Raw genomic sequence first — 23,165 nt, 5'->3', positions numbered from 1 at the left:
CTACGGTAGGTTTTAAGGGGTGAGGATGATTTCGGTCCTCTTCTTAGTAGATTCTGAAGTACTCTGTGACAAAATATTTTTGATCAAATATTTATTTTTACTATGGGTTCTTGGTACCCTATCAGGATTAGTAGGAGCATTGTTAGCTGTACTGGTAGCCGATCTTTTGCCAACATTTTTGTGTTTTGTGACACATTTTGATGGAGGATGTAAAGTTTCGGTAGTTTAAGCTTCTTTTGTTTTGCTAACCGACTGCATTAGCTGGTTTCTTCTAACATTCTCTACAAACTGTACAACAGATGGATGCTTAGATTGGGCACTTTTATTTTTATTTGCTCTACTTCTGGGTTCCTTTCTACGGAGTTGCTTTTTAGTAGGCATTCTTTATTGTCTGTTGAAAAAAAGAAGGCATACTTTGGTCTGTTGTATAATGTATGTGTGCTTTGTGCATGCATGTGGGAGTCTGATGGGGAAGCTCTTGTTATGGTGTGTGAATGTGCATTGGACTCTTGCAATGATTTGGGAAGGCTATTTTACTGTTTGTATACCAGTACAATGTGCTTCAGATGAGACTACAAAGTGGGCTAATGGTGACGAGAAGCATTATTAATAAACGAAATGCAATATACTTGCAACAGCAACTACTTTTCTAAATCTAACCTTCTAAGGATTACGTACGTTATTTGAGTTCCAAACACACAGGGATTTGTGAGCCATTCTGCCTGTTATTCTTTGTTCAATAAATGGATATTTGTAGGTAGAATGGTTCAAAAATCAATGTTTGCTTTGGTGCTCAAATTAAACAAATAACCCATGCAGCCTCTTTGAGGAGAAGTTACAATATAAAGGTAGTACTGTACTTACATTTTTTTGCAAAATGACCAGGTTTCTTCGGATATGTCGTCTGCAGTGTAGATGCTGTTGATTCTCAGGAGAGTAGTCTTCACTGCGATTCAAAAAAACAAAATTAATTACTTTGTGTGTTTACAGCAGTGCTGATACTGCACACATTAATTCTGCATCGTTCGTCAGAGCATTCTCCCTTCATATTTGAACCTAGTGCATGTGCTTTTTCACATCACTCTGTGCAGGCTTTGCAGGGTATTTGCAATATGTTACTTGCAAGTCCTTCAAAATTGATAACATTTTTAAGGTTATGAAAATGCCTTGTTATTTACAAGGTGTACTGTCAATAGGAGAGAGGTTTGTAAGCGATAGGGCATAGTAGTAGATGGGAAAACATTTTCTATTTGCAATTTAAAAGCACAATGCTGAAAAATTGGGAAACCCTCAGAGGGAGATGTCACCACAGCAATCGGGAGCGCTTACTTTTGTCATACGATTACATTGTAAGTAGCATTACTGTAGGTCGTACACAGTATACAACTCTGACATTTTCTAATACAAAATCGGGTTTCGCCCTAAATAGGCATCCTTGCAACGTTTGTATAGGTTATGCGGAAGACAGTAAGAAGTTGTGCGGTTTGTCAATGTTAAAGTCGACATCATGCACTTAAAAGGGGGAGCCTTGGTATGTATTGCCTATGCACATTTTGCAGCATTAATGTGTTTTACATTAAATCATAAAAGTTGCACATGTTCTCCGATTGAAATATAAATACCTGTACTCTATACTCATGCATGTGCGCATACATGGAGCTGTATGTAGAAATTTGCAACACTTGCACAGTAGCTTCTGAAGTAGGTGCTTTGCAATGATATGTGACTTCCATTCAGAATTATCAACAGTAATTTTGAAGTGCGCAATGTTGATGACAGAGTTACATTTACCGATTTTCAATGTGATTGGTAGATGGTTGTGTAACTGCTTAGTTGTGTCCAATGAGGGACTCGATTTGCTACCTCTGTGGAAAGGGTGAAAGGACTGGGTAAGAGTTGCGTGCCGCACGTAGACAACGCTTGTCCGCGGGTAAGGTGTGTCACATACGGGTTTCTACAGCAAATCCTGCATGGAAAGGGGACTGTAGGCATCAGCCAATCAGATGTTCACATTACTCTTTTGTGTCCAAAGACGGTGCGTACACTGAAGATGGCAGAAGTGGAGAGGGTTAGGGTTTTGGTGCTTGGAGACATTTTTGTCCATGGCTTACAACATTATGCAGAGAGTAGGCATGTGGCACACCATTTCGATGTGAGAGGAGAGGAGGTGGTGTGGAACACAAACACTGATGCCAATGTTGTAGCAATTCTGCAAGTTTGCACACACATACGTACAATGACCTCTCCTTATGTGGTAATTTTGCACCACAGTGCTTGCCATTTGGCCTACGTGACTGCACGTACTTTGTTGGCATATTTGGGACAGTTGGTTGAAGCACTCATGAGCATCTTTCCAACTGCAAAAGTAATTTTTTCTGGTTAACACCCTAGAGTACAAGTACAATGGGACAACAATTCTTTTTTCTGTCCAGATCAAAATATTGGGAGGTGTATCATTAATCGCGGCATGCATGCGTTTATGTTGCACACTGGTATGTTTTTCTGCAGCCACAAAAACATTGTTCCAAGTAATGCGGATTTGGCTTACTAAACATATTATATGGAGACTATTTTGTTGTGAATACAGTGGAAAACCACTTTTACAAGAGTCTTTCATCCATTCACAGATTGTTTCAATCCCTTTCAAGTGTCTGAGAAATACGAAGGGGAAGAGTGTCCCGGTTTCGACAGTTTAATCGGAATTATTCACACAAGAGGTGATTTACCAAGCCTATATTGAGTTAGACCAAGATAACAATTTTTGGAAGAGTTTTTTGTTCATAATCTCTTTGTGATTATTTTTCGGAATATGTAAATGATTATACCCCTGATGAAGAGAATTGCTTCTCGAAACACTTAGGGTTTTAGCTGTTTTTGCTTTAAAGTACTATTAAAACATCTGTTTGGATGGCAAATAATTTTTGGTTTCAAACTCTGTATGATTATTTAATACACCATGTTAATGCAAAACATTTACTAATTGTTACTGTTACACATTAAGGAACATGCAGCCGTTTGTCGATTCATGGAATGCGCTGCGCGTGTAAACCCTGGGGTGTGCGCCAAATCCATGGGTGGCGCACGCGGGCACACACGTCACCAAACACATTGTGCACCACGCACAGGGAAAGTGCACAATGTGTAGCGCACACAAGTAAAGGGGGTAGAACACGCGGCGTAACACACGGAATGGGGAACAGCGCTTGAAAATGTGGGCGTTATGGGGGAAGTACGGGAGGTAAATGCTCGCAACGCCGACACGTGCGCTAACAACACATCTTCATGGAATCGAACAGAGGAAACCCATGCACCAAAAAAGACGCGCTAATCCGGAAACACGTACGCCAGCAGGAAGCAGGCGTAAGCGGCCCCACGTAGCATAAAAGTGCAGGCAAACAACAAACAAGCTCATAAGCTACGATGAATTTACCGTTCCTCGCAGCAGTGGTTGTGGGACACCGCAGGAGGAGGAGGATAGCCAGACCCTGCATTTTTTTACCCAGGACCAGCCTTTTTGGGATGCCTGATGACCAGGTGTATGGGAGGTACACGTTTCCACCACTAATAATCCTAGAATTGGTCAGGGAGAGAGAGAATGACCTCACATCACCCACCCTGTGCTCCCAAGCACTGAGCCCCTTGGAAAAGGTGCTCAATGTACTGTACTTCTTGGCAACTGGGTCATTTCAGCGGACAAGTGATATAGTTGGGGGTGTCTCACAGGCCACGCAGTCACACTGCCTACACCAGGTGTTGGCGCTCATGACTGCACGCCCCTCAGTCCGCAGGCACATATACATACCCAGAACACCTGCAGAAAGGCAGGTCGTCGTCCAGGACTTTTACGGGGTGGCACACTTCCCCAAAGTGCTAGGTGCCATTCATTGCACCCATGTGGCTCTACGTCCTCCCAGGGCCACTGAGCACATTTATCGAAATCGCAAGCACTGGCATTCCATCAACGTGTAGGTTGTATGTGATGCCAAGGGAATCATCACCTCAGTATATGCTTACTATCTGGGGTCCAGCCATGATAGTGTCATATTCCGAATGTCACCCCTAAACCGGGACCTGGAAGCTGGGAGGCATGGCGACACATGGCTAATTGGTGAGTATAAATGCCTCTGCACATGCATACATGTCAGACACTGAGAAATGGGAAAATCCCACTAATGACAACCATTATCACCTCCCTAGGGGACAGTGCCTACCCTCTGAGCACCTACATGATGACGCCAATACGGAACCCCACCACACCATCCGAGATAAGATACAACACAGCCCATATTGCAACCCGGGGCATAGTGGAGCCCACATTTGGAGTGCTGAAGTCACGCTTTCGCTCCCTTGACTGCTCTGGTGGGCAGCTGCTATATGCGCCCCCAGTAGTGTGCAGGATCATAGTGGCAGCATGTGTCCTGCACAACTTTGCAACCCGGCGGGGCATGCCGATTGACATGGTGGTGCCCCCACATCCCCAACCACATGCACGGCCGCTGCACATGGAAGGTGAAGGGGCATGTGGTGAGGCAGCCCGTACCCAGCTTGTGGCAAATTTCTTCACCTAAAATCCCACCCCTGCAGAGCGCACACAGGCCTGGCACATACCAGCTGACAATTTATGATGATGACAAAATGGACAGTCAACTGTCACAACCATACCACCCTCAGATTGTTTACTTGGAAGTGCTACATTGTGTGCATCCCTAGCTACTTAAACACACCCAATGCTGTGTCAGTAAAATGCACACATTCATGCAGCTTGAAGGACTACCCCCTTGCCAAATACTACATCCAAATAGTGGCATGTCACCCAACCCCTCCCTAACCCCATCTCAGCTACTCAACACACCATGGCATGGCATGCAATGTGAAAGCAACCAAATGAATGCACAACACATGACACAAGTGCCACAAAGTGCACTGTCCCAAATGGAAACAGGCCAGAGACAATTTCTTCTCACTAATGAAAAAAAGCACACATGAACAAATACTTAACAGCAAGACAAAACATCAGTACAGGATCCAACAGTGGCAACATATGACAGTAAAAAATGAAAGTAGCGCAAGTGTCACAACCTGACAAAGGCAGCACATCGACCCCTTCCAACTGCAGTGTGTTGCTGGTAGCCAAATGTGGCAGTGTACTGCATACAACATGAACTGCATCTGCAATGGAAACGGGCTCGTTACGACATGAAGAAGTTACATGTATATATGCAAAAAGTACTGTATGTAAAATGCAAAAAGTCCTGTATGTAAAACCATATGCAAATTCACCATTCAGTGAAGAAATGAACACCAATCCCCACTAGGATGTATACACAGTTTGTACTACAGACTGCCCACACAATTTATGGGAGCCCAATGCTTCTGTGTAAGTTACTGTCACTTGGTCACACCCTTTGCGAGCCCATGGAAAGGGGAAGCAGGAGGGGTGTGTGTGTCAGGAACCCAAGTTTCAAACCCAAAGACAGGACAAGCCTGCATGTGCCCAGCTAGAATACACAGTGGATGCCTACGGGAGCCACACAAAGCAACACACTGTAACATGAATTCACAATCTCAAAGAAAATGGTTATGAACAAAAAAGTAAAAGCAAATTAAATAAAGGAAAAGAAAAAGTAACTGTAAAGTAAACCAAATAAATAAAATAAATGAAAAATCAAAATACAATTTAACTTTAAAAAATGTATGAAAATTAAAATAAACTACAAATGAAAATAAATAGAAAATAATAAATAGAAAAAAGAAGATTAAAAACATAATAAATGAATTAAATACTAATTTTATTTAGCAATTCGGAATGAAATTTGAAAATAAACAAAAGAAAAAAAACAAACAAAAAAAAATGCCTATATGTCGACCGGGGGGGGCACCCAGGAGGGAGGAGGTACAGGGTGCACTCCAACACCCACATGCGTGTATGTTGAGAAAAAAAAAACCTCCATGGGCTCATGGCCTGCACGGCTACCCTACAGTGGGAGAACTGCCGTCGCTGTCATCACCCTCTGGTGGTACATCAGAAGGTGCGCGTAATATGGGAGGAAGACCACACAAAGCCCTGGCATGCTCCTCCATGGCAGCAAGCATGCAGGTCTGAAAGGTTTGGCTCTGCAGGATGATGGTACGGAGATCTCCATGCAGCACCTCACGGGTAGCACGCACTTCTGCCTGCCAGGCCTCGCGTGATGCCCGGATCTCCTCACGGGTTGCCTGGAGCTCAGCTGAGAGTGTGCGTGTTAGCTGCTCCAGCTGCTGTTCTGAACTTGTAGTCTGGGACACCTCAAGTGCACCCAGAGTATCTCTCAGGGACGTTTGTCCTAACCTCAGTGCAGAGTCTCCAGTCCAGCCTGTCGGTCCCTGTTGGATGCCAAAATGTCCTCCCTGTGTGAGCAGCACATGGACTCTGTTGCCTGCTGCTGGAGCTCCACCTGCCTTTCAGTGGGGAGAATGGAAGTGGCCACCCTATCCATGGCCTGAGCCATTATCTTACATGATGCCCCCTGTTGTGCTGCAATAGTATATATGGAGTTCTCCCACACAGTATTGCCTGGTGGCGCACGGCCACCGCGTTGGCAGGCACCACACCTGTTTGGGGCAAGGTGATGTGCACCTTGCTGTGCTGGCACTGCCTGAGGCTGCAGGACTGCATTCCTCCTTTGATCTGCTGGCCCAGGAACAGGAGCAAATATAGTGGAGTGTGACCCTGCATCCGTAACCACCACAGGCGGACTTTCCAACACTGAATTGCCCATAGCAGGGTCTACCCCCAGTGCAGGTGGGTTGGACAGAACAGCATCCCTGCCAGAAACACTCACCTGCGACGGGACATTTGTCTCAATGTCAGATTCAGCACCTGAGCTGTAGAGGTATGCAGAGGTGTACCCAGTGACACCCATGGACAGGATGGTCTGTAGGAGTAATGGATTTTCACCCACCAACACCCCACGTCCTCCACTGGTGCCTGGTTGAGGCTTTGAATACTTCTGCCTCTGCGCCATCTCCTCCTCCTCAACAGCATCTAGTGCCTCCTCACCTGCAAAAACAAAAAAAGAAAAGTAATGAAGACAGGCATGAGCAGCCTAGCCTACACACATAGGCATCACGAGGTACACATCAAAAACATAAATGACACATGTCACACATGACAATAACTCTGGCATGCATGCACTGGCAATGAAGTGGAAGGGGAGCCTAAAAGCAGCCACTGAGGACTCCAAGATGGGAAAACAACACATTTGCTGCATGCTGCATAGCACCGGCATCACACATTAGCCTTTGAGTGGAATGGACAATCCACATACATAAAACATGCCAGCACACAGATGGCACGTAGCATAGCCATGGCAGATTTGACAAGGACACCCAGATGGTAGCAAATCATTACTGTCACCCATCCCTGTGAGATGGACATCATGAAATAGAACATGCAAAAGAGTGTGACAAAACACGCATGTGCCACACGCTGCACAAAGCCAGTGTTCACTAATGCAGTGATGGGAGGAACATAGTTACATCAATGGTTGGTCACTTGGACATGACAGAACACAATTGTCATGTTGAACATTTGAACAGGGCCCCGAAGTGATTGTGTGCAGGGCATGTGTAGGTGCACAATACCTGAATGATTGATAAAATCATTCTCATAATCAGTAAAGAAATGTGGGGCATTGTGGGGTGTAATCTATGTCTGAAGTATGTTACATTTGGGGTAGAACGGCACAAAAATGTGCGGTGAACATGCAAAGGATTTCATCAATCAGGCAGAATTAACAGGAAAACAGTTTGAACAATGTTGTGGCATGACGGCAGTTGAAGGGCAAGTGCAGTAATCAGGTGCAAATTGTAAACTGCGGTCAGAAGGGATACTATAAAACCCAAACCCAAGGCCGGGGGATGGTTTGGAGGCACCACATGGGTGACCCATAGCAGTCATGACTACACAGCCTCACCTAGCACTCAATCAGAAAACATCACCCAAGCAACATACACATGGTTTGCACACACATGCATGGCCACTCACCGGACTTTGCCTCAAGATCTGGTAGGTCTCCCACGCTTTGGATCTGATCCTCTTTGATGAAGCCTCCAGCAATAGACTCATGTTCTGTGATTACTTCCTCCTCTGGTGGAGACCCACTGCCAGTCACCAGAGTAGATGCATGATTGGAAGCCAGCTAGTTCTTTGCTCTCGTTTGAGGTCATTCCACCGCTTAGAGCAATGATCAGCTGTGCGCCTCACAAATCCAAGGGAACTAATCTGGTCCGCGATGCACTGCCAGTGGGCCCTACGTTGAGCAGTCGTAGTCTTGCACCCTGCAGTCACCAGCATTTTGCAGCCATGGGCCGACACGTAGCCGACACATAGCCAAAAGTGAATCTAGTTCACCATCATTGAAACTACGCTTTCTTGACGTCCCGGAGGGGGGAGCCGTGTCTGGGGTCCCAGCCTGTACCGCAAGAGTACCCTTCTTCCTCTTGAGAGGTGGTGCAGACCCTGAGTGGCTTACACCGCTCTGGTTGGTAGGGGCTGAAGCGCAGGTGGACTGGGCACTGGAAGTAGCCAAAGGCACAATGACCAAAGGTCACACTGCAGGCATTGGCTGCTGGGTGATGTTGGCAGGACCAACCTCGGTGTTATGGACTTGGACCAACACTGTCCCGGCTGGGTAACTCGGAGCTGGGATGGATTGAGCTGCAGCTGCCCCTGCAGCCTCCTCACCCTGGCTACTTGGGGCAGCAGATGACATTGCTGCCCCAGATCCACGTGGCCTGGTGACAGCAACTTTCACCGACACAACTGGCTTTGACTTGGTGACACAGAAGTCAGCCTGGGAGTCATCCTGTGCCAGTTCAGTTGACAATATGGGCTGGTTTAACAAGGCCTGAGCTGGGATGGTGTCAGCTGCATCTCCCCGACCCATTGGGTGGGGCATTTGTGTCCCTGATTGGTACGCCACACACTGGCCTCTTGGGCCACCCTGCACATCCTGGCCACTTCCCCTACCGCGGCCACCTCTTGGAGGTCGGCCACCTTTGCCTCCCTTACCACTTGGCCGCCTACCAACCATGGCACTGATGTTCTTGTGTGAATGGGATGTGCAGTAAACAATTGTCCTGGGCAATTGGGGTGAAAGGGGCAGGGTACTAGATGGAATACGTACCTTAGTGCTCTAGCAAGGCTGTGTGTGACCCCTGGGGGAAGATTGTGAAAACAATCTGAAAATATCGAGGCTGAATACCCCAAAAGGAAATACACCGAACACGGGTTACAAAAAAACATACAAAGATCTTTTATTTTATACTGAACAGTTTCAAAGGACAAAAGTAATGGCTAGCTATCGGCCCTCAGTACAACACAACGAACACCAGCGTGGTTCAGTGTGCTCAGTGAGTGGGACTGTACATTAGAATTAGTCGCACTTTTATACTATTTGCGAACATGATGTCCAACCCTACTGCGGGTTCATATTCCTCTTATACATTACTGATCTAGGGTTCATGCCGAGTTCACGCATCTATATGCATAGGGTTTGCCTTTAATATATTCACCAACAAGTCTACACGGTAACAGTGTATTTTAGGATTTCACATGAAGGTCTTTTCAAACATCAATGCAATGTAGTTAAACAAGTGTTCTCAGTTCAGTATTTGGATACATTGTTCTTAACATATGCTCGCGGATTAGTTTCATTGGCGCGAGTGATCCTTTATGTTGTATTTCGGAATGACATCATCCACCATTTTAACTCACAGGGTGACTTTACAGAAAGAACCTAAAATGGCGGATTGTCCTAAAATGGCAGTTTACATTGATTCTAAGGTCAGGACCTTGTAGCACGGATTTCTTCGCAAGTGGCTTATAAGCAGCTTGGCGTAGGCCAATATACATATATTCATTGCAATAGGAGACACAATATAATTTCCCGTTTGACAAGATGACGGGTCACGCAATGCTCAGGCACCCTGAAAACAAAATTTAACAAGCACGTGACCCCTGGTAGCCCACGTGCGTGGAATAAAGAACCTGCACTACGCTGTGGCACCCAGAAACACAAAAATAAGCGAATGCGTGGTACACAGAGGCTACAATGACCTCTGAATGGGTACACGACACACAGGGGCAACCACAGTTGGAAAATACGTGCGCGATTCACCGTCTGCTTGGAAAAAGAACGTGAAAAAGAAGCGCATGTGCGCATTGGCAACACCCCCACCAAAAGAAGATTTGAACGCTGTCTGAGTTTACAAGGAGTAGGAACTGGAACCGTTGTGAAGTAATCGCGTGTGAACCGACAAGAAGTACAAGAATCACCCGCTCGCTCTCCGCAAAAAGCACATACAAAGAAATGGCGTCCTACGTGTACCTTTTAACCCAGCCCACACGTGCGACGTCACTTACGCGTGTACGCGCTAAGGGCCTTTCCTCCAATTACACGCAGTGACACCCGGACATGCAGTTTTTGCATGTGTACAATCAACATGCACCTGTGTGGAGGGAAACGCCCGCGTGCGTAACGTCACAGACATGCTTACGCGCCAAGGGCCTTTCCTCGAATTACACACTGACATGCTATTTTTTCATGTGCCAATTCACGCCGTATCAAGCTGGCCACACGACAACACACGGAAGACCACACTCCTGCCCAGAAGGCCATTTTCCTGCCCCCAGAGCCCTGAACACGCTCCCACCTGCCATCTGCTGCTGCCTGCCTGCTGGCCATGTGCCCTGCTATTTGGTGCCTGCATGTCAGCCATCTGCAGGGGTCCAGTTGCTGTGACCACCCCTGCTGGAACAGAAGACTCCCGACTGAAGTTCCATCACTCCACAGCCCAGCACCAGGACCCAGTTGCCCACCCACACATGCCTCGGGGGTTGCCGTGTTGGGGGAAACACCATCGGAGACCACTGGCAACCCCCAGCCAGAGAGGCAGAGGGCTACCAGCTTCAGTGCCGCAGAAGTTGGTATCCAGGTGGAGCAAGTCCTGGTGCATTATGATGCCCTCTTTGGAAGTTCACACGCCAACAATGAAGGATGGAAGAGGATCTGGAAGGACATTGTGGCTGCCATCAATGTGGAGGGGGTGGCAGCCCGCTACATGGCACATGTCCGGAAGCGCTGGGAGGACTTCCGGTCAGGACCCTCAGCAAGGCCCAGTGCCTCTTGAAGGCAAAGCATGCAGAGGGGTGCGGGTCTGCCTTACCAACATCCAGATGAGGGTCCTGGAACGCATACACCCAGCGCTCCGATGCAGACCCGTCCAGAGTCTACCGGTAAGTGTACATGCGTACTGATTGGACGCAGTGCATGTTGAGGTGTGCCAGGAGTGTGCAGGTTGGACATATGTCTTGAAAGGGCCATGTATGGATGTGTATGTACAAGGACATGAGCCTGCCGCATGTGAGTCCAGTCATGTGTGAGTCACATCAATGGTGTATGTGTTCAAATGCATGACGGCCAAATGCATGTGTGGGTGCACACATGTTTACATTTCTGTGTATGTACTATGGCATGGTTGGGGTGTGAGACATGGATGCTGGTTCCACCGTCATGTACCTGCACGGTGTACATGTGCGTGTGTGTGTATTTGACATGTGTGCCACTGTGATACACCATGGATGCATGTGACACCGACATGAAGGAGGCTGATTGGCAGATGTGCCATAGTTGCCGATGATTTCACTGTGACAGGTGGTGGAGATGTACAGGTGCATGTATGTCTGGTGGCGTGTGTGCATGTGTTTGACACTCCCTCTGTTGCATGTGATGTCAGGCTGACCTTTGGATGCTCCTGCTGTTGTATGTGTATGGATGGTGCTGCCTACTGCATCATTCCTGTTAATTTGCGCATGTGTGTGGGTTCAAATGATATGTGTGTTGGGGAGTGTGATGCCATCTGTGAAGTTTGAGGCTGCCACTCATGTGCAACTGTCATGTGTGTATCAGACCATTGTACAGTGCCCTGATGCCTGTGTTCTGTCTCTCCCTGTCTGCAGCGTCAACTGATGAAGAGGGTGGAGACAGTGCTGTGGAGCACAGCGGCATAGATCCCACCGCCAGCCAGAGACGCAAGGCCCAGCTCCCCTCCCGTGTTGTCATCTCGTCGGGGAGTGAGGAGTCGGGTGCCGCGTCCGCGGGCGCATCTGCTGAGGGTAGGTCCAAGAGGCGGAAGTCGGAGGTGGACTCCTCGGCAGCAGAAGGGGCAGCTGGGACCCCACAGGGGCCTATGGAGGAAGATGGCATGGAGTCATCCAGGTTGTTGTGGGGTTTGGTTGAGGAGGAGGCCGTGGAAGGGCCACGCACGGGGCCTGGAGGGGGGATTCCACTGGTGCTAGTGGTGCAGTCCAGGGGCAGGGACAGGAGGCAGCACAGGCGGCCTCGGAGGTGCCTGTGTGTAATCCTGTACCCGATCCTGTGACTGCATCATCCGGCACCAGCAGGGATGGCTTTGTCCAGACTGGTTTTCAGGGAGGGGATGCGCACACAACAACTGGCCTTCCTCTCCCTGCAGACGTGGCAATCCGGGACCGTGTTGAGGCTGTCCTATCTGGGGTGGCGTTGCATCAATGTGGCATTCAGGATGACGTGCACGGTTCCCATATGGACAATGCACCTTATTTCGGATGCCTCGTTGACCGCGTCGACCTACTTGGACGGGTCACCAGTGCTGGGTTCCTCCGTGTGCTGGACCTTCTACCGACTCCCTCCTCAACTGAACCCCCCATGCGCCAGTCGTCCTCTGTGCCATCTTCCTGCCCAAGTATCTCCTGGGCACCCTGTGGAGCTGCCCCTTACCCAACAGCCAGGCTGGTGGAGGACACATCCCTGCCACAGTCCGGAGTCGGAGGTCCAGCAGGAGTGGCCAACCCAACAACTGGACACCAGCAGGAGGAGGACGTGCAGGCATCGACAGGCAGGGCACATGCACGGTAGCAGCAGGCTCAAGGTGGGAGCCATGATGGCTCGGGGCCATCAACATCGCAGGGGCAGGCATCGGCCAGAGGGCAGGAGGACCCTGGATTGGGAGTGTCTTCTGTGTGGCAGCGGTTGGGCCGGCAAATAGATGCGGAGCAGCATTGGGCGGAAGAGGCACGGCTCACTATGGTAAGGGCGGAGAACTCCATGCGCAGGGCATTGAGGCGGGCTGAGTGCCTCGAGGAAATTTGCAGGGAGTTGGAGGTGGACATGGCTTTATCCCTGCAAGACCTCGGGGCCTTGGAGGAAGCCCGCCTCCAGGACGTTGAAGAAGAGTTTGATGATGCCCTGGCCCGGGACATCAACAAGTGAGCCGTTGGACTTTCCCGCCGCCTTTGTAAATAGTTCTGTAGGTGTAAGTTTCCTTTCTATTTTTTTTTCTTTTGGGGCACATCCATTATGCCCCATTTTTTTGTATATATTTATTAATTAGGTAGGATTTAGGTTAGGTTTCCTTTGGATTGTTGGGCTCATGGACCCTTGGATGTTCATTTGTAAATAGTTTTGGAACTGGATTTCATTTTCTTGGACTCATGGTGGAATACATTGCTTTTTTTATACTCTGATTTTTGTTTAATGGACGGACCCATTGGAGCCATTTTACTTTGGATTTTATTGGTTACAGCTTTCATTTTCTTTTTTCTTTTATGGAGTACCGGACTTGTAACATTTTTTTTGTTGGTGGGTGCGTTTGTTTCATTCATTTGGTTTGTTCTTCAATAAACTTTTTTTCTATACTTTACTTGTGCGGTCTTCTCTCATTTGTTTTGTGCATGTCACAATGTGGTTTTTCACAGTCATGTGTCGCCATTCTGTGGGTCTGAGGAACATGTATTCATGGGCATGCTGGTTATTTATTTTCTATCATGACATTGGGAATTCAATGTGGAGTGGATGGAATGCTTGATTGGGTCTTTGGACTGGGGTGGCGTGGGGTGGGATTTGGGTGGCCATAAGGGCCATGGGTCTGGAGTGTGATGACGTGTCGGGTGGGGGGACATTAGTCGGGGCCTGCTGGCAGGTGCCCGTCTATGGTGGGTGGGTGGGGGGACATGACTCGGGGCCTGCTGGCAGGTGCCCGTCATAGTGGGTGGGGGACATGAGTCGGGGCCTGCTGGCAGGTGCCGGTCAATGGTGGGTCGGTAGGGGGACATGAGTTGGGGCCTGCTGGCAGGTGCCCGTCGGACATGAGTCGGGGCCTGCTGGCAAGTACCCGTCAATGTTGGGTGGGTGGGTGGGGGACATGAGTCGGGGCTCACAAGTGTGCTCACAAGTGCATGGTACCATGTGGGTTGCCTGCAGGCCATGGTGAGGGTTGTAGGGTACTCCCCTGTGGTGTGGGCTGCCTGCAGGGAATGGGGAGGGGGGAAAGGCCACACCCTGGAGGGGCCGCAATGCAAAATCGCATGTAAAACTTCCCGCGCACCTGCAAATACACGTACCTCGCTCGCACAAAGCCTATCGCGTGTGAAACTCCCCGCGTACCCCCAAAATACACGTACCCCACTCGCACAAGGGCTATCGCATGTGAAACTCCCTGCATACCCCCGAAATACATGTACCCGCTCGCCCAAGGCCTATCGCATGTGTAACTCCCCGCACACCCACGAAATACATGTACCCCACTCGCACAAGGCCTATCGCCTGTGAAACTCACCGCATACCCCCAAAATACACGTACCCCGCTCACCCAAGGCCTATCGCATGTGAAACTCCCTGCGCACCCCCGAAATACATGTACCCCACTCGCACAAGGCCTATCGCATGTGAAACTTCCCGCGCACCCCCGAAATACACGCAGGCACTCCATCTACCCTGGGCATGCCCCACAGTCAGCCCACTCACCCTCCACATGCCCCGCAGGCAGGCCATCCACCCTGGGCATGCCCCACAGGAAGCCCGCACCACAGGGGGTGCTTTTTCTATGCAATTTACCTGCCGCAAGTGGAGTACGCGTATTCCGAGGGGTGCGTGAGTACATTTTCATGCTTTTTGTCTGCCGTGAGCAGGGTACGCATAGTATTTTCAAGCGATTACAGTGTACCGGCCCTGTAAGCTGGTCCAGGGTTAGCGCGGCCCTTTGCGCTGAATTGGCGATTTCAATGGCTTTTCCTTGCGCAAGGGGCGTTCTTGGGGGCGTAACTGGTGCTGTGGGATGTTCTCTGCACCAGCGCTGGAAATGGCTTGGAAATTCCATGAATACGCAGTGCACCAGAATGCTGTTTAGCGCACACGGCTGGCGCACGCTGGCGCACGCTCCCTCTCTGTGCTGCTCGCGTGCGCTTCCTCTGCACTGAAATCTATGAATTACCTCCTTTGTTTTTTTTGGCTTGTTTAGGCCACAAATAGGGGAGTTTCCATCATTGGGAACCTTTTTCCTTTTTCATGTTGATGTACAGTTCACATGTTAGGTCTTTTGTTCTCCCCTGCACCTTGACACACTTCTGGATCGCTTTATCTGAATTTGCGTACACTATCAGAGACTTTTACCCCCATTTTCTATAGAAAGGTGTGCTCTGTGCTCTGTCTGTTCTAAAGCCACCAAGGTAAACACCCATGATGCCCAGCTCCTATTAGCAAACACTGCTACGTTGCAAAAATGTGTTGAAAGAATATTGTTTCACCCTAGAGCATTTTTTGCCATAGTGCTAATAATGTGCAAAATTGCATGTGCACTAGAACAGTGTTTCTGGTCCCTCGTGTCATAAAACTGCGTGTGCACTAGAGCAGAGTTCCTGAAAAATATGGTCCTTTGTGTCTTAAAATTGGTCAGACGCTCAGAAAACTTAACATTAAAAGAAAGCAGCAATCTATTGTATGTTGGAGACCTCCAAACTTATATTACTGTACAGGAGGATCCAAGTGCCTCTACCGGAGGTCCCACCCCTGTTTTGCATATATGTTGGGAACCGGAAATTGCGACATGCAAAACACCAGTAATGATGCCCATAACACAAAAATCCTTTGAAATAATGTACCCGTTGAGAAAACGTTTCTTCATGTATCCTCAGAGAGCGGACGGCCTTTTAGGAGAAATCCCGGAAGAAGTGTGAAGATGAATGAAAGAGAAGACTGGTGATGTTGCATGAAGCAGAAATTACGCACAAAGAACAGATGACAATGAAGAAGGTGGATAGACCTTATAGAATCTGATGACGAAGTGAAGAATCAATTAACATTTCATGTGCAGTATGAAGATTGCACGTGTGGAGAGCACTTAAGAAAATGCAAGCCGTTTTATGATTGTACAGATGCTGAAATGCAATCAGATAAGTAATCATGAAGGCTGGCTATACATAGTGAATAGACTGCAGGCGGTGGCCAGGACCTAGAGTCTTGGGTGCATGGCCAGAGGCCATGCACCCAACTCCGAAGTTATAAGCACTGAAGTTATAAGTCAGCATGGGTGTGATATGGTGCGGAGGTTGTGTCCAGGACCTAGAGTCTTGGGTGCATGGCCGAAGGCCGAAGGCCATGCACCCAAGACCGAAGTTATAAGCACTGAAGTTATAAGGCACCATGGGTGTGATATGCTGTAGTGGTTGTGGTTATGATATGCTGCAGTGGTGGTGGCAGGACCTATAGTCTTGGGTGCATGGGCAAAGGCCGCAGACCGTAGGCTATACACCCAAGACTCTAGGCCCTGGCCACGACCACCACAGCATATCAGACCCATAGATCACACTGTCATGAACCGTCGGACGCGTCCCTTTTGGACTTCCTGGTACCTGACACATCGGGGCTTGCACTCAGCAGTACTCCCAACATGGCCGTCAAATACGGAACGTTGTTTACCAGCTTCCGCGTCAGATGTATCACATTCTATAAAGAAGCCACGCCCCTGCGGCCCTGTGCGTCTCAACGCTACCGCTTGCAGTGGCTAGACCTGTACTGCCGTAGTTCGATCTCACTTACTTCATTGATTCCTGGTTCCTGGCCCCTATTTTTCCTTCCTCATTCATTCCCTTCCTCTTTATTACCTCTTGTATCCCGGACCTCCGTGTACTCATCTCCGAGTACACTCTTCATCACTTCCAGGATTTCCCGGACATTCTGAACATTCCGGGAGTCGGAACACTGAACGCAAGCTGGAACCCGAAGACGTTCACACAGGGTTATACAAGACCCGAACTGTGCGCAAGAAGACTCCTTCAAAGAACTCCAGTAAGCAACGTAGACAGGTGAGAAGGGGGGAAACCTGTGACAGATTGAGACACCAACAAACTGAAATTGATACGGACATGGTGGCGGCAGTTCAAGATCTCATGCGCGGCATGCAGGAGTTAACAACTGAAGTGCAGAATCTTAAAGCCGAGAATGCTGCATTAAAACAACTAGTCTTGTCCCGTGATTCCGCGACCAAGGAAAGCGTATTATTGGGCAGAGTAGTAGATAAATACGATGGTTCTTCAAAAACCCTTCGCGGATTCCTTGACTCGTGTTTACTCCACTTTAGCTTTAAGCCCTACTACTTCTCTACTCCCAGGGCAAAGGTGGGCTTTATGATTTCGCATCTTTCCGGGAATGCATTAAAGTGGGCTACGCCTTTAGTTAATTCTGGAGATGTCCTCCTGAATGACTACGATGGATTCGTACAGGCTCTAAAGACTGTGTTTGACCACCTAGAACAGGTCTATAGTGCCCAGGAACGCCTACTGGATTTCCAACAAGGTCCCCAGGATATGCTTAATATGTGACACGCTTTAAGCAACTGGCTAAAGAAGCAGATCGGTCCTCAGAAGCCTGCTTTACCCTTTTTCGAAGAGGACTAAATGAAGAAATAAAAGATGAGCTAGCCAAAGTGGCTCGCCCAGGTTCATTCCACGCTCTTATGGACCTCTCTCGACAGATAGACTTACGTATCCAGGAAAGGAAGGCAGAAAAGAAGAAGACTAGGATGCCTTTCCAAAGGACCTCCTAGAACCTTCCTCGAAGGCTGAGCCCACTCCTGCCGCCACAAACGACCCAGAACCCATGCAACTGGGGGCCTTCCGTGGACCCATATCCCCGCAAGAAAGAATGCGACGGATTCACACTGGGCTATGTATGTATTGTGCCTCAGACAAACATCTAGTGAGAAAATGTCCCTTAGCTCCTCCACGGCGTTCGGGAAATGCCAGCTCCCGATCCTAGATGGAGCACAGCTTCGGGAGAGAGATGTTTGCTCCACATCTATTCCATCCTTGAACTCTCCTGGACAAAACAATCTTGTGATTTTACAGGCCTTTCTATCGCCATCCAAGAATGAAACCTACCCCATTTTAGCATTGGTGCATTGTGGAGCCATGGGGATATTTATAGATCAAGATTGGGTCACTACCCACCACATTCCATATGAAACTCGAGGCATCACGCAACCTGTAGAGGCTATTTATGGAAGACCTCTCTCTTCAGGACCCATAACCCTACAAACCAAGGAGATACAGCTCTTAGCTCTTGATAAACAACCATCGAGAGGTGATCAAATTTGACATCATAAAGTCTGCTCATTACCCAATGGTACTGGGTATGCCCTGGTTACAAAGGCACACCCCATGCATCAACTGGGCAGCAGGATCCTTGTTCCTGGGTTCCGAGCATTGTATGTCTCATTGTCTATCCCTGGATTCCTCGCCAACATCTTCTGGAGGTACATGACAGACCAGCAAGGCCCATTCATGGTCTCAAATATCATCCAGGTTCCTAGGGCCTGTCAGGATTACACTGATGTGTTCTCAACTGCCATAGTTCAGGCCCTACCCCCTCACAGACCTGAAGACTGTGCTATTGATACTGAACCCTCAGCCGTGATTCCTTTTGGAAGAATGTTCATTTTATCTGAACCAGAGAAAAGGGCCCTCCGTGAGTACTTGGATACCAACCTTGAAAATGGCACCATACGACCATCCAAATCACCAGCAGGAGCTTTGTTGTTTTTTGTTCCTAAGAAAGATACTAAAGAGCTTAGGCCTTGTCTTGATTATCGTGGTTTAAATCAGTGCACCCTGAAGGACTGCTACCCATTGCCCTTAATCTCAGATATCCTGGAAGCAGTGAGAGGAGCTGTAGTCTTCACGAAATTGGATCTCAGAGGTGCCTATCATCTGATCCGTATTAGGGAGGGTGACGAATGGAAAATAGCCTTTAGAACACCTTTGGTCACTTTAAATACCTGGTCATGCCCTTCGGACTTGACAATGCCCCAGCGGTCTTCCAACGTTTCATGGATCGGGTGTTTTCTGACACGCTGTTCCTCTTTGTCATAGTTTACCTGGACAATATCCTAATATTCTCTAAGGACCATCCTAAGCATGAAGAGCATGTTAAGGCAGTGTTACAGTGACTACGTGAATACAAGCTCCTGGCTAAACCCGAGAAATGCCTTTTCCATGTCTCTACTGTTCACTATCTAGGATTTGTCCTTAGCCCAGAAGGAATTTGAATGGACCACTCAAAAGTAAAAGCCATATTATCCTGGCCTGTTCCAACTACAGTGAAACAGATTCAATCCTTCCTGGGACTTGCCAACCTTTACCGGAAATTCATACCTTCCTTTTCTGAGATAGTTCAACCGATCATTACATTGTTGAAAAAAGATACTCCCTTTCTCTGGACAGCAGCCCAAGATGAAGCATTCCAACGGTTAAAGACAGAGTTTATACAAGCCCCCATCCTGGCTCAACCTGACATCAATCGACCTTTCCTAGTGGAAACGGATGCCTCTAACTACCCCATTGGAGCAGTTCTAAAGCAGGAATTTGAGGATAATCTAGAACATCCCATTGCTTATCTTTCACAAACTCTAACTCCCAGTGAAACCCATTATTCCGTTTTGGAAAAGGAACTGTTAGCCATCCGTCAAGCTTTCACAGAGTGGCATCATCTACTTCTGGGAGCAAAATATCCTGTTCAGGTCTGCACGGACCATCTGAATCTTCAGGTTTTACAGTCTCTGGAATGTGGAAATAGCCGTCAAGCCCGTTGGACCTTCTTCTTTGCCCAGTACCAGTTCCAGATCCATCATGTCCCTGGAACACAGAACATAATTGCTGACACCTTACCCCGACGTCCCGACTACGAAACTCTTGAAGATCGGTCCTTCTCAAAGATGTTTCCCCACACAATTTTTGTAGCCCAAGCAATCAGTCTCCTGGAAGACATTCGAATGCAAACCCAGTCATCTGAGCTCTGGAAGGAATTTACAGGGACGAATCGATGGAATCTAAGAACAAAGGATGGGTATCTGTTCAAGGATAATGGCCTGGTCTTTCCCACACAGAGACTACAACAAAGGATTATAAACCTCTGTCACGATACCCTTCACCCAGGACATCGTGGCATCACCAACACCCTCCATCTAATACAAAGACAATTTTGGTGGCCAAGAATGAAAGCTGATGTTCAACTGTACATCCAAGCCTGTGCAGTCTGCAATCAAAACAAACATGATAACAAGAGACCGGCGGGTCTCCTACTTCAACCTACGCTACCAACAAGACCCTGGGAATTCATCGCTACGGACTTCATTATGGAATTGCCACCTTCCAGGGGATACACGACTATCATGGTCACCATTGATTTATTCACTCATATGGCTCATTTTACACCATTGTATAAACTACTATCTTCATCAGAACTTGCTGGAATCTTCCTGGAACACATATTCCGACTTCATGGACTCCCTTCCAAGATCATATCAGACAGAGGACCTCAATACATTTCTCAGTTTTGGAAACACGTATGCCATATACTAGGGATCCAACACGCCCTCTCCTCAGGTTATCATCCACAGACTAACGGAGCTACTGAACGTGTGAACCAAACCCTAGAGCAATATCTTTGTTGTTTCACCACCAAGGTCCAGGACGATTGGTCACTCTTAATACCTGTGGCAGAATTCGCCTACAACAATTCGGATCACTCGGCTGTCAAGACCAGCCCCTTTTTTTGCAGCCAAGGATTTCACCCTTCGGTTCTGCCTTCCATTCTCCCACATCCTACACCAGTACCTACAGTCGACTCCTGGATCGAAACTCTCATCAATGTACACAAGGAAGCCACAGAACACTTAGAAAGGGCCCAAACTCACACCAAGCATTATGCAGACTCCAAAAGAAGACCAGGAACTTCCTATGCAGTGGGTGATAAGGTCTGGCTATCCTCGAAACTACTGCCTCGACATTTACGACTGAATAAGTTGGCTCCCCAGTACTATGGCCCCTTTTCCATAAAGGAAATCATAAACCCAGTGGCCATCCGACTCAAACTACCAGACCGTTGGAAAAGGATCCATCCAGTGTTTCACATGTCCCTAATGAAACCATACATCCAGTCCTCCTGGACTGCCCTTAGGCCTAACCCTGTAATTATCAATGACCAGCTGGAATACGAAGTGTCCAGAATATGTGGCTCCAGGTACACACGTAGTCAGCTACAATACCCCGTTGAGTGGAAAGGGTACCCTCCTAGTGAACGCACCTGGGAACCAATCTCAAACCTAAATGCCCCCAGATTACTCAGAAGGTATCATCTCATACACCCAGACAAACCCGGAGGGACAGGCCTTCAGAGGAGGCATGCTGTCATGAACCGTCGGACGCGTCCCTTTTGGACTTCCTGGTCCCTGACACATCGGGGCTTGCACTCAGCAGTACTCCCAACATGGCCGTCAAACACGGATCGTTGTTTACCAGCTTCCGCGTCAGACGTAGCACGTTGTATAAAGAAGCCACGCCCCAGCAGCCCCTCGCGTCTCAACGCTACCGCTTGCAGTGGCTAGACATGTGCTGCCGTAGTTCGCTCTCACTGACTTCATTGATTCCTGGTTACTGGCCCCTATTTTTCCTTCCTCATTCATTCCCTTCCTCTTTATTACCTCTTGTATCCTGGACCTCCGTGTACCCGTCTCCGAGTACACTCTTCATCACTTCCAGGATTTCCCAGACATTCTGAACATTCCAGGAGTCGGAACGCTGAATGCACACTGGAACCCGAAGACGTTCGTACAGGGTTATACAAGACCCGAACTGTGCGCAAGAAGACTCCTTCAAAGAACTCCAGTAAACACCATAGACATGTGAGAAGGGGGAGACCTGTGACACACACCCATAGAATTGAATATCTATCAGGTGGTTGTGGGCAGGGTAAAGGCCATGCACCCAAGACCGAAGTTATAAGTACTGAAGTTATAACCCAGCATGGGTGTTATATGATATGGTGGTTGTGGGTGTGATCTGCTGTGGTGGTTGTGGCCAGGGCGTAGAGTCTTGTGTGCATGGGCAAAGGCCATGCACTCAAGACTGAAGTTATATGCACTGAAGTTATAAGTCACCATGGGTGGCTTAGAACTTTGCTCTTTCAGGATGAATTCTCACCAAACTTTGCAGAAAGTGTGATATGGGTGGGCCCATATAGACAGTTCAAATGTTTGATTTGTTGGGTGTGATCTATGGGTGTGATATGCTGTGGTGGTTGTTGCCAGGGCATAGAGTCTTGGGTGCATGGCCAGAGGCCATGCACCCAAGACCGAAGTTATAAGCACTGAAGTAATAAGCCAGCATGGGTGTGATATGGTGCAGTGGTTGTGGCCAGGACCTAAGCACTGAGGTTATAAGCCACCATGGAAGTGATATGCTGTGGTGGTTGTGGCCAGGACCTAGAGTCTTGGGTGCATGGTCAAAGGCCATGCACCCAAGACTGAAGTTATAAGCACTGAAGTAATAAGCCAGTATGGGTGTGATATGGTGCAGTGGTTGTGGCCAGGACCTAAGCACTGAGGTTATAAGCCACCATGGAAGTGATATGCTGTGGTGGTTGTGGCCAGGACCTAGAGTCTTGGGTGCATGGCCGCACGACTGAAGTTATAAGCACTGAAGTTATAAGCCAGCATGGGTGTGATATGCTGCAGTGGTTGTGGCCAGGGCTTAGAGTTTTGGGTGCATGGCCGCAGGCCGTAGGCCATAGGCCATACACCCAAGACTCTAGGCCCTGGCCACAACCACTGCAGCATATCACAGCCATAGTCACACCCATAGAATCGAATATCTATCAAATGTTTGAAATTATACCTACTGGTGGATTTGTTGAGATTCAATATATGTTTTACATGAGTTTGATAACTGGAGGAAATATTCTTTTTCAATTTCTGTGATAAAAGAAAAGAGCATGTTATAGTATGTAGTTTATAGAGACTTACATTGCATAATG

Source organism: Ambystoma mexicanum, chromosome 5q (genome assembly GCF_040938575.1).
Source record: "Ambystoma mexicanum isolate Mex_15411 chromosome 5q, UKY_AmexF1_1, whole genome shotgun sequence".
Classification (NCBI taxonomy): Eukaryota; Metazoa; Chordata; class Amphibia; order Caudata; family Ambystomatidae; genus Ambystoma; species Ambystoma mexicanum.
This window is presented reverse-complemented; position numbering follows the sequence as displayed.